At 43.3% G+C, this 12,449-nt stretch overlaps 1 long non-coding RNA gene across 1 annotated transcript; it reads right to left on the reverse strand.

Annotated features, from left to right (window-relative positions):
* Positions 1–6,828: 6,828 nt before the first annotated feature.
* On the reverse strand, positions 6,829–11,453 carry LOC127310918 (uncharacterized). The gene is made up of 3 exons (XR_007857427.2): positions 8,093–11,453; positions 7,893–7,965; positions 6,829–7,801 (listed from the first exon to the last, which is right to left on the reverse strand). It is a non-coding gene; the product is annotated as an uncharacterized lncRNA (long non-coding RNA).
* Positions 11,454–12,449: the final 996 nt, after the last annotated feature.

The following is a 12,449-nucleotide window of genomic DNA, read 5'->3' on the forward strand; positions in this document are numbered from 1 at the left end:
CATTATAAAGTGTGAGCAAAACATGTAGGTATTGTCATAAAACTAGCATGGAACATCAGAAATTATAGATACGTTGGAGACGTATCAAGCATCCCCAAGCTTAGTTCCTACTCGCCCTCGAGTAGGTAAACGATAAAAACAATAATTTTTGAAGTGACATGCTACTAACATAATCTTGATCATACTATTGTAAAGCATATGAGATGAACGAAGTGACTCAAGGCAATGATCTATAGTTTGCTAACAAATAGATAATGACTACACATATAGCAAAAACTTTTCATGAATAGTACTTTCAAGACAAGCATCAAAAAGTCTTGCATAAGAGTTAACTCATAAAGCAATAAATTCTTAATAGAAGGTTTTGAAGCAACACAAAGGGAGATTTAAGTTTCAGCAATTGCTTTCAACTTTCAACATGCATATCTCATGGATAATTGTCAACACAAAGTAATATAATAAGTGCAATAAGCAAGCATGTAAGAATCAATGCACACAGTTGACACAAGTGTTTGCTTCTAAGATAGAAAGGAGTAGGTAAACTGACTCAACATAAAGTAAAAGAAAGGCCCTTCGCAGAGGGAAGCAGGGATTAAATCATGTGCTAGAGCTTTTTATGTTTTGCAATCATATAGAGAGCATACAAATAAAGTTTTGAGAGGTGTTTGTTGTTGTCAACGAATGGTAGTGGGCACTCTAACCCCCTTGTCAAACAGACTTTCAAAGAGCGGCTCCCATGAAGGACGTTATCTCTACCAGCAAGGTAGTTCATCCCTCTTCTCTTTTGTTTACACATGTACTTTAGTTTTATTTATAGATGACACTCCTCCCAACCTTTTGCTTTCACAAGCCATGGCTAACCGAATCCTCGGGTGCCTTCCAACATTTCACATACCATGGAGGAGTGTCTATTTGCAAAATTAAGTTGCTTACTGATGAATCAGGGCAAAATATGTGAAGAGAATTATTAATGAAAGTTAATTAATTGGGGCTGGGAACCCCGTTGCCAGCTCTTTTTGCAAAATTATTGGATAAGCGGATGTGCCACTAGTCCATTGGTGAAAGTCTGCCCAACAAGATTGAAAGATAAAACACCACATACTTCCTCATGAGCTATAAAACATTGACACAAATAAGAGATAATAACTTTTGAATTGTTTAAAGGTAGCACATGAAGTATTTACTTGGAATGGCAGAAAAATACCACATAGTAGGTAGTTATGGTGGACACAAATGGCATAGGTTTTGGCTCAAGGTTTTGGATGCACGAGAAGCATTCCCTCTCAGTACAAGGCTTGGGTTAGCAAGGTTGTTTGAAGCAAACACAAGTATAAACTGGTACAGCAAAACTTACATAAGAACATACTGCAAGCATTATAAGACTCTACACTGTCTTCCTTGTTGCTCAAACACTTTTACCAGAAAATATCTAGACCTTAGAGAGACCAATCATGCAAACCAAATTTCAACAAGCTCTACAGTAGTTCTCCACTAATAGGTTTAAACTAAATGATGCAAGAGCTTAAACATGATCGACTTGAGAGCTCAAAACAATTGCCAAGTATCAAATTATTCAAGACAACATACCAATTACCACATGAAGCATTTTATGTTTCCAACCAAATAGCAATAAACTCTCAAAACAAATATAAGTGAAGTAAGAGAGTACTTTCTATAAAATAACTAATAGCTCTGAACAAGAGATACATGAAAACCAAGAGCTAGAAGCTACACAGTGCGAAAACTGAATACTCAACAAATATAAGTGAAGAATAGGAGTATTCAAATGAAAAAGCGGAGCGTGTCTCTCTCCCAAACAAGATAGATAGGATCCAATATTGATATGATCAGAGAATAAAAATAAAAAAATGAAAATAAAAGCACACAGACGGTCCAAGTAAAGCACACATGATGTGGAAGAATTAAAATATAGTTTCACTAGAGATGACCTGATAAGTTGTTGATGAAGAGGGGGATGCCTTGGGCATCCCCAAGCTTAGACGCTTGAGTCTTCTTGAAATATGCTTGGGTGACCCACGGGGCATCCCCAAGCCTAGGCTCTTCACTCTTCTTGATCACATTATATCACCCTTCTCTCTTGACCCTTAAAAACTTCTGCCACACCAAACTTCTCATAAACTTCATTCGAGGGATTAGTACTCAAAAAACTTTAATCCACTTTAGTTCTATAGTGACACATTGCAAGAACTCAATAAAACATTAGCTACAGCTCTCCACATCTAGAAAGCCTTACTTAAAGTCCACAAGAGACAATGCAAAAAAACAGAGACAGAATCTGTCAAAACAGAACAGCTAGTAAACATGAATTTTTTCGTGGTACTTCCGTTGCTCAAATCAGAAAACTCAAAACTAATGAAAGTTGCGTACATATCTGAGGATAACGCATGAATTTTTTCAGGATTTTACGATTCTTCTACAGAGATAAAAACTCAAATTCGTGAAAGCTAAAAATCTATTTCTGCGCAGAAATCCAAATCTAGTATCAACTTTCTATTAGAGACTTTACTTGGCACAACAATGCGATAAAATAAAGATACAAAGGCATTGCTACAGAAGTAAACAGCACCTTGACTCAAAAATAAAAGAAAAATTGCAGAAATAAAATAATGGGTTGTCTCCCATAAGCGCTTTTCTTTAACGCCTTTCAGCTAGGCGCAGAAGATTTTAATGATGCTCACATGAAAATAGAAAATGAAGCAAAAGGAGCATCAAGAAGCAAATTCGAAACACATTTAAGTCTAACCCGCTTCCTATGCATAGGAATCTTGTACACAAATAAATTCATGAAGAACAAAGTGACAGGCATAGGAAGATAAAACACGAGTAACTTCAAAATTTTCAGCATGTAGAGAGGTGTTTTAGTACCATGAAAATTTCTACAACCATATTTTCCTCTCTCATAATAATTTCCAATAGCATCATGAACAAACTCAACAATATAACTATCACATACAGCATGCTTTTCATGATCTACAAACACATAATTTTTATCAAGCTCAAAAATATTGGGATCAAAACTTTCAAACCCACTTTTAAAAAATCTATAACAAGATGATTGATCATTCTCAAGAGATATGGGACTCCTAGATAAAGTCAAGATCTCTCCAATCCCATTTTCATTAGTAGTACAATTAATATTATCAAGTAACATAGGACCATCATCTAGAGCTTTATCATAAACATTTGCTAAGCAAAACTCTTTAGTACCATGCATTTCGATATCAGGCACAAACAAAGCATTATCATAAGATTTATCAAAATAGCATGGATTATCGTAGATAACAGTAGCATAATTATTCTCACAAGTTTTACTCATAGGGAATATTTCAAGAGAATCCACAGGAACATAACATTCATCCTCCTTTGGTAAGCATGGAGGACAATCAAATAGTGTAAGAGATAAAGAGTTACTCTCATTAGAAGGTTGGCATGGGTAGCTAATCCATTCTTCCTCCTTTTGTTCATCACTCTCCTCCTCTTTTTCATCCAATGAGCTTTCAGGTTCATCAATTTCTTCTTTCACAGGTTCCTGCAAATTGTGAGTGCATTCTTATGCATGAATGAGTCTCTCTTTATAATCAATGATGTAAGGATTATTGCTATAATGTTCTATGCAATAATCAAGGATTGAAGAGACATAATCTTTAAGGTCCTTACAAACAAAACAAGTTTCATAATTTTTAGCCATGAAGGATTCTATCTCAGAGGCTCCCATAAATAAAACAAATTGTTCTACTTCTTCGAACCCAAGATGAATATAGTTATTCCAATGATAGTTCACAATTAAAACTTCTTCACTAAAGCCACATTGGAATTTAAGATGTTTAGTATCCTGTTTAGAACAACAGTTTATATCATGGCGTTTAAGCAAGATTTTAGCAATTGTATTCAATTTTTCTAACACGGCACTTATGACTTTACCTTTCTTGATTCTCTATAATTCATATATAATTCTATAAGCTCCATACAGGTTGTGGGTTCTTCCATAACAACAGTTTTTAATTTTTTGGTTTTTCAAATTTTTATGGATTTTCGGGTATATAAGAAAAATAAAACAAGACAAAAACAAACTAGACAAAAGTAAACTAAGCAAAATAATACTAGACAGAAATAAACTAAGCACAAACAAACTAGACAAAAGTAAACTAAGCAAAATAAAATAAAATAAAAACAGAGAGAGAGGTAGAGTGTACTCCCTAGGTGAACTTATGAGTAGAGCTATGCTCCCCGGCAACGGCGCCAGAAAATAGTCTTGATAACCCACAAGTATAGGGGATCGCAACAGTCTTCGAGGGAAGTAAAACCCAAATTTATTGATTCGACACAAGGGGAGACAAAGAATACTTATAAGCCTTAACAACTGAGTTGTCAATTCAGCTGCACCTGGAAAAGCACTAGTAACAGGGGTGATGTGAAAGCAGCAGTAATATGAGAGCAATAGTAACAGTAACACAGCAGCAGTAGCAGTAACACAGAGGCAATGGCACCAGAAAATAGTTGATACTACTTCTAATGGCATATAGGACCGAGTGAGTATTTGATGATGAAAGATGGACCGGGGTTCCCAGCTATCTACACTAGTGGTAACTCTCCAATAACAAGTGTTGGGTGAACAAATTACAGTTGGGCAATTGACATAATTATTATAGCATTAAGATAGAACATCCAATTTATTAATCATGTAGGCATGTTTTCCATATATAGTCATACGTGCTCACAATGAGAAACTTGCATAACATGTTTTGTCCTACCAGCCGGTGGCAGCCGGGCCTCTAGGGAAACTACTGGTAATTAAGGTATTCCTTTTAATAGAGCACCGGAGCAAAGCATTAACACTTGGTGAAAACATGTGATCCTCATATCTAAGCCATCCCCTCCAGTTATCCCGATTCTTTGTCACTCTGGGGCCTCGGGTTCCGGACATAGACATGTGCAAACAACTTGTAGATACAATCTAAGCAATAATTATAGAGCTTAAATCTAAGATCATGCCACTCGTGCACTAGTGACAAGCATTAAACACAACAAGATTGCAGCAACAATAACTTCACAAACTTTATAGATAGACTGATCATAATGTAACAATTCATCGGATCCCAACAAACACAACACCGATTACATCAGATGGATCTCAATCATGTAAGGCAGCTCATGAGATCATTGTATTGAAGTACATGGGAGAGAGAGTACCAACTAGCTACTGCTAGAACCCGTAGTCCATGGGGGAACTACTCACGGAGCATGATGGAGGCGGTGGCGTCGATGGAGATGGCTTCCGGGGGCACTTCCCCGTCCCGGCGGCGTGCCGGAACAGAGATTCTGTCCCCCGAAACGGAGTTTCGCGATGGCGGCGGCGCCCCTGGAGTCTTTCTGGAGTTTCGTCGATTGTTGTAGGGTTTTTACGTCGCGAGGGATTTTATAGGCGAAGAGGCAGCGCAAGGGGGTGCCTGGGGGGCCCACACCACACCTAGGCACGCCCCCCTCCTAGGCCGCGCCGCCCTGTGGTCTGGAGGCCCTGGGCTTCCTCTTCGTCTCTCCTTCGGTGTTCCGGGTCCGTCTCGGTAAAATAGAAGGTTTGGCTTTTGTTTCGTCCAATTCCGAGAATATTTCCTGTGTAGCTTTTCTGGAACCAAAAACAGCAGAAAACAGGAACTGGCGCTTCGGCATCTCGGTAATAGGTTAGTCCCGGAAAATGCATAAAATCATTATAAAGTGTGAGCAAAACATGTAGGTATTGTCATAAAACTAGCATGGAACATCATAAATTATAGATACGTTGGAGACGTATCACATACAAACTTTACACTCTGGCTTATATCAAGCATGATAGAAAGGAAAAGAAGATGAATATCTATATCAAGTCATCTATGGTCACTCTTTCACCCTCAGCAGGAGCATCCAGGGCATCAGCATAATGATATTCTTTGAAGAAAATGGCGTCTACCCTTAGAAGTTCTTCAATCATTTTCTCGGCAATGGGTGTCACTGCATCGTTAAGCCTGTCGATGTTTTTTCTCCTCTTCTGTAACTTGGAGTGGCAGACATCGATAACATTGCTCAGATCCAATTTCAGATAACAAATTTTCAGTGAGATCAAAGCAAACCGGGCGCCGGTGATCAGCTGAGCCTTCACAAACCCATGGATTTGATGAACATTCTTGAATTTCTTCATCAGATCAGGAAGATTTTCGGGCTGAGGATTCCGAGGAAACATAGCATTGTATACCATGGCCAATGTTCTCGTGCAGAAATCAAGATAATCTCGAACCTGGGCTGCGCGGTCTTGAAATCGTACAATTCAACGAGTGTGGTCTGCTTTAGCCCAGAAGTCAATATTGTTTTGTTGAGCAAGTCGAAGAAGAATTTTGGCTCGTACATCAACACGCTGGTTTTCGGCAATAGCGTCCACAAAAGAACCTATGTATGGTAAAGGAGCCAACAAGATATGAAGTAGAACCATGAAGAACGTAAAAGGAAAGAAGGGAGAACAAGTGTAGCATACCCGCCATATCCTGACTTGCATCAGTTAGGAGGTCAAGCATGTACTCTTCGCGTTTGGTAGCACACAAAGCTTCGGCAGTAGCAGATTCCTTTAGTCGTAGAGTTTCCTGTGCCTGTTGAAGTGCAGCTTGCTCGCGATCCGATGATTTGCGAGACTGGTCCATAACAGCCACAACCTGTCTTTTCATCGCCTGGAGCTGTTGTCGAAGTTCAGCTAACTCTTGGTGAATTGAGTCAGCACACGAAGAATCATCTACGAAAACGCCGGCAGGAGCTCTTGTGGAACGAGATGTGGCGAGTGAAGTATTGAAAGGCCCAGCAGCCCCAGTATAATTATCATAAACCAACTGGAAAAGAGAAATATCGACATCAATCATTCGGCAACAGACACTTTTTCATTCATAATCAGGATATTTACATGATCATTACAAAAGTCGACTCCTAGTGAGTCGATACGAATTGTCGCAATTCATAAAAAAGGGTGACAATTACAAAAGAAAGGGAAACATAGGGACAAGTTGGTCTACTTGACCTCCGTCCTGGCAGTGCTGGTAGATGCAGCAGACTTCGGGTTTAGGAAGGCCAGGATCTTCTTCGAGTGAGGTTTGGCGTCCTTCACCAAAGCCTTCCACTTCTCCTTGTTCAACCCCTTGGGGCTGCTGGCCTTAGCCCAGTCGACATCTTGTCCGCTATCGGCAACCAAGGCGATGGTTCCCTCGACTCCGATCTTCAGGCTATCCTGGCGATGGGCCAAGGCAGGATCTTCCTCACCCAAGAAACGTTGGACAAGCTCAGAAAAAATTTCCGGCCGCGTCTGCTTGGGAAAGAAATGGGGAAAGATGCGCTTGAACGCGGTCCGAGCATGGGAGATATTGGTGCGCGCCAAGTCGCCATTCAACTCAAGAATTGAAAGAGTGTCGAGAAGACGATCCTCAACCTCTTCATGCAGTGTAAATTCTTCACCCATCCGTCCTGCTGGAGAAAAATAGAAGTCCATCAATATTCGGAGAAGCAAATCAAGATAAACACAGTGACAGGTGAAGGAGAAAAAACTTACTAACGAATCTCCGATTATGGGTATCTAACCGATCTGCTATGGCGTTTTCACGCTCGATCTGTTGAGCAACTTTGTCGCTCAAAGCATTCTCAGCATTTTGGAGTCGCTGGCGGAGATCCTCAACAGCTGCGGCATCTGCTTCAGCTTTTTCGCGCGCCTTCTCGCTGAGCTCTAGCTTAACTGCAAGAGCATCAGCGCGTTCTTCGGCGCGGCGAAGCGCATCTGACAAAATAGCCAAGGGTGAATATTCATTATCTGAAGACAAAAATAGGTGCAGCGAAAAAGCGAGCCATCAAAAACAAAGTGGCGTTACCTTTTAAAGCGTCGGCTTCATCACGGAACCCAATAAATTAGGAGCCAATGCTGAAGAGATGCTTCATCAGAGGCTGTTGAAAAGCAGCATCGGAAAGCAATTCAAGAAGGGGACAAACTCGGTTAAGGTCAATAAAGATCGGCAGGAAGAGAAAAATAAACAAGTAGCACACAATAGCAAACCAAGAAAAAGGGACTTACGTCGTCCAACAACGGAGTCGACAAACTTCCCGCGACAATCTCAAGAGTGTCGCTAGCCCCAGTCTTTGCTTTCTTCGAAGCAGGTGCTCGGGGGCTGGCTAACGGAGTCGACGTCTCCATGTTCTGTTGAGGGGGAGGCGAAGATTCTGCAGCAGTGCGGTGTTCTTCGGAAAGAACCATAGTATTGGACGTGCTCGTAGGAGCCGTGCCATGAATCGTGGGTTCTTCCTTCCTCATTTCCTCTTCAGAGCTGCTAAACACAGGACAATAAGCATTCCAAAGGAAAAAGAGTTGGATAAAAACATAGAATTAAAGGGACTCACGAGCTAACAGAGCCAGCATTGTCAAAGGGGTCGAAGGCACCCTCCTCTTCTGGAGAGGATTCTTCGGCAGCCGGCTCCGTAGGCTTGGAGGCGCTGGAATCTTCGACTTCGTTCCTTTTCCTCTTGTGACCAGGAGAAGTAGCAAGAGGAGGGGAGATGGAGTGGCTCGACTCAGATGGTTGGTCTGACCCAGAGTCTTTTTCGGAGGAAGCCGCGGATTTTTGAGATACCACAGTTTCACTCACGGGAAGAAAAGATTCGGGCAAATCGTCGGTGATAACGACTCGCCCATCTACTTCTCCACCTTCAGGTAGAGGGGGAAGAGAAAAGAGAATTTGGTGGTTCTGCACAATATAAAGTCAAGCAAGAGAAGACAAGCAACTAAGAACTCGAGAAAAGTAGGAGCAGCTGACAAAAAACACGAATAGTTTACACTAAACAAAGTACTTACTTGGGGAAGAGCGTGGGAGGCACTGTATGGCTCCACGCGGCAAGATGATGGAACCTCATGCTTCTTGCTCAGGGAGGTAAAACGTCGGATGAGCCTCTCCAAGTCCTTCACAGAGAGATCCTTGGACAAGCGATCGACATCTTTGGCTCCGGAGTACATCCAAAGAGGGTTTTTGCGAGCCTGCAGTGGCTGCACCCGGATTCTAAGGAAGTAGGCAGTTATCTGAACACCCGAGAGTTCCTCTCCGTTGGTGTTCTGGAGCTGGTGGATGCGCTTCATCAAGGCTTCAGTGGCCGCTTTTTCTTCGGTAGTGGCCTCTGTGTCCCAGGATTGGCGCCTGTGAATTTCTTCGGCAGCCTCAAATGGCGCGATGCCATACTCCTGGGAGGTCTCGTACTCGTCCTGGATGTACAACCATTTTTTGTGCCACCCTTTGACGGAGTCGGGGAATTTGACGTCGAAGTAATCAACATCGGGTCAGACGCAGATGCAAACACCGCCCACATTGTAGATGATGTTTCGAGAGTTGTTGCGCCGGAGGTAAAAAATGCGTTTCCACATGCCCCAATGAGGATGGGTGCCGAGGAAACACTCACACAAAGTAATAAAAATGGAGATGTGGAGGATGGAGTTTGGGGTCAGCTGGTGTAGCTGGATCCCGTAGATAAAGAGAAGACCACAAAGGAATTCATGGATAGGGGTGCAGAGGCCGCGAATGAGATGGTCAATGAATGTTACCCGATATCCGATAGGAGGACGCGGGAAGCTTTCGTCGCCAGGAAAGATCACCGAATCCTAGTTCTTCAGCAGGCCAAGCTTCTTGAGCATCCTCTGATCTTGGTTGGAGATCTTGGATCATTCCCATCCAGAGACCTTAGCTTTGTCCATCGGGGCATTGGTGCCTGGAGCCGTGTGCCTCATCAGCTTCGTGCGCGGAGGCATGGGGGAGCACTTTGGTGGAGCAGCGGTGTGAAAGAGAGCAAGAGCGCGAAGAGCTCGAAGCTGGCAATGGTGGAGTGAGAGAAAGGGAATAGATGTGCAGCACTGCGAAGGGGAAGAATGAGGAAGAAGCGGTGAATTTATAGCGAGGAGCTGAGCCGCCACGCCATTGGATGAAAAGGGGGAAGCATTTTTAGCCCTACACGTATCCTAGGGGTAAATTGGTCTTTTCACCCCAAAGTTACTGGTTGGAGTTACTGCGCGCGTGCCGGAAATTATGGAGGACGTGTGTCCCCCACCTGCGCAATGTGTCGATGGTGCAGAACTTTGGACCCACGTTCCAGTGAAATGACAGGAGCCGTGGTTTCCCAAGGAGGCAATCGTGGCTATCGTCAGAAGTGATGTCATTCCAAAAGAAAACTTCGAGTACTTCTCTCCAATATAGCAACAGGAAACTCGAGTGCTTCGAGTGGAAAATCTCGAGTGTTCCAACAGGGAAACTTGGGAAGCCTATGATCAAATACAAGCATTTGTTCAAAGGCTCGGGGGCTACTCTTATCAGAAGTATTGTTCATACTTCTGATAAGAGGACAAGTCGAAAAGGAAAAAATACAGGGTTGGTGAAAAATAACAAAGGTTGAGCCTACAACCAAGTGCAAACACTTGGCTGTAGTCTCAGGGGCTACTCCCATCGGGAGCGCTGGTCGCGCACCCGATGAAATTGAAAAAAGGGAAGGAGCAGCAAGTTGAACAAAAAAAAAGAGAGAAAGAAAGAAGATGAAAGGGAGGTAAAAATAGCAAGAAGGCAATACAAGTTGAGCCTACAACCAAGTACAAGCACTTGGCCGTAGCCTCGGGGGCTACTCCCATCGGGAGCGCTGGTCGCGCACCCGATGAAATATAAGATCAATACATTCTCGAGTTTTATATAACCCGAAAATATACTCCCATCGGGAGGTCAAGATATTATGTCATCATGTGACTCGAATAAATATGCCATTCCAGCAGCCGGAAAAGGTACTCGACAATATATTCTCAGAGCTCATCTGCCGCGATAAATTCTCTGAATGCCGTAATACTTTACAAAAGTAAGTCCCCGAGATCCGTCCTGCGCGGCGTGGTATCGCACCTGAATGCGCTCTACTACTTTATCTGTGTCAACAGACGCGAAGAAAAATCCTAGCGGACGCGTTAGGTACTCGATAAAAATTAGCTGGGATTCGGCATATGGTAAGACCTTAAGCAGCGCATGTCGAATTACGCCAGTATTCCGAGGTCGAGTCCAGGGACTTGACCTTGAAGTAGGTTTTTGCGGGTTTTCCACAAGAGCAGTTAACTGGTACATGGTCCGTCAGATGAACTAGCCCCATCTACCATTATCCTTGTACAAGATATAAGTACCTCGAGCAAAATATTATAAGGATTCGTAGAATTTATGGATTGATTCTATGATGGAGATTTTACTCGATTCTACGATTCAAGCAAAATCTCAGGGGCTACTGACATAGGCATCCCGGATGGGCCTGCCGGATAAGGTACCCGGGGATAATTGAAGGCCCACGACCCGAAGATTATGAAGCTTGGAAGCCCAATAAGTATCGATATGGAAAATAGAGATAGAATAGGAATAAAAGACTTGTATCAATACGGGAAGGACTTGAACAAGTCTCCTGGACTTTGTAACTTGTATGATACGAAAACCTCAGCTCCACCTCCTATATAAAGGGGAGCCGAGGGCGAAAGAAAGGATCAAATCTTTGTCAACACAAACCCTAGTTTTTAGCAGTCGAGCACCTTTTCGGCTGAAACCTTCGAGATCTACTTGCCCTCTACTTTCCGTGAAACCCTAGTCTACAATCTGTAGGCATTGACAAGTTAGAACCTTGTCACCCGCCGTGTGGCCGATGTGTTTAGATCTACAAAGTTCCTCGATGGCTAATCTCAAGATCAACTGCGGTATCTTTGCCACTACACCTGGCCAGGGATTCCGTTTTGGATCCCTGGACTTTGTCGCCGACTCGATCGGTAATCTGCGACCCTATGACTCGGCTGAGTGCCGATCGGCGAAGATCCCTTCATCGGCTCCTGCACTCGGCTACACGCCCGTGTGGGGTCCATATCACTACATCAACCCTGATGTGTCCCTGCATGATTGGGAGCATCAATTCGTCGCCTTCATCGACAACCTCTACTCCATCCTCAAGGATGACTCGAATGATGAGGGGAGCACTGGGAGCCACCATCCATCCCGTGAAATCTTCATTGCTAATGCGACCCTGTTAATGGCGCCCCCGTCAATGGCGACCCCATCGACGACGCAAGACAAAACGTGGAGGCTCGTGTCGACGAGGTTGATCTCGACTAGATGACAACGGAAGAGCTCCAACGATATGCCAAATCTGTCATAGAAGGAGCCCCGCATGGTGCAGGCCGCCCGCGATGCACAAAAGTAGGAGAAGAGGGACATCATCAATGCATGCCAAGTCGTGGTTGACGGATAGCGACCCGGCAGGAGACAAGTTCACGAAGCCATCCTCACCACTCCACATCAAAGGGATGGCATACGTGTCTATGTCACTCCACGTGAGAACCTCGTCGCCACCCACAGTGCCATGGTGAGCATGGTGGCCCCGCCAGGTGCGCC

This window comes from Lolium perenne, chromosome 6 (genome assembly GCF_019359855.2).
Source record: "Lolium perenne isolate Kyuss_39 chromosome 6, Kyuss_2.0, whole genome shotgun sequence".
In the NCBI taxonomy this organism is placed as follows: domain Eukaryota; kingdom Viridiplantae; phylum Streptophyta; class Magnoliopsida; order Poales; family Poaceae; genus Lolium; species Lolium perenne.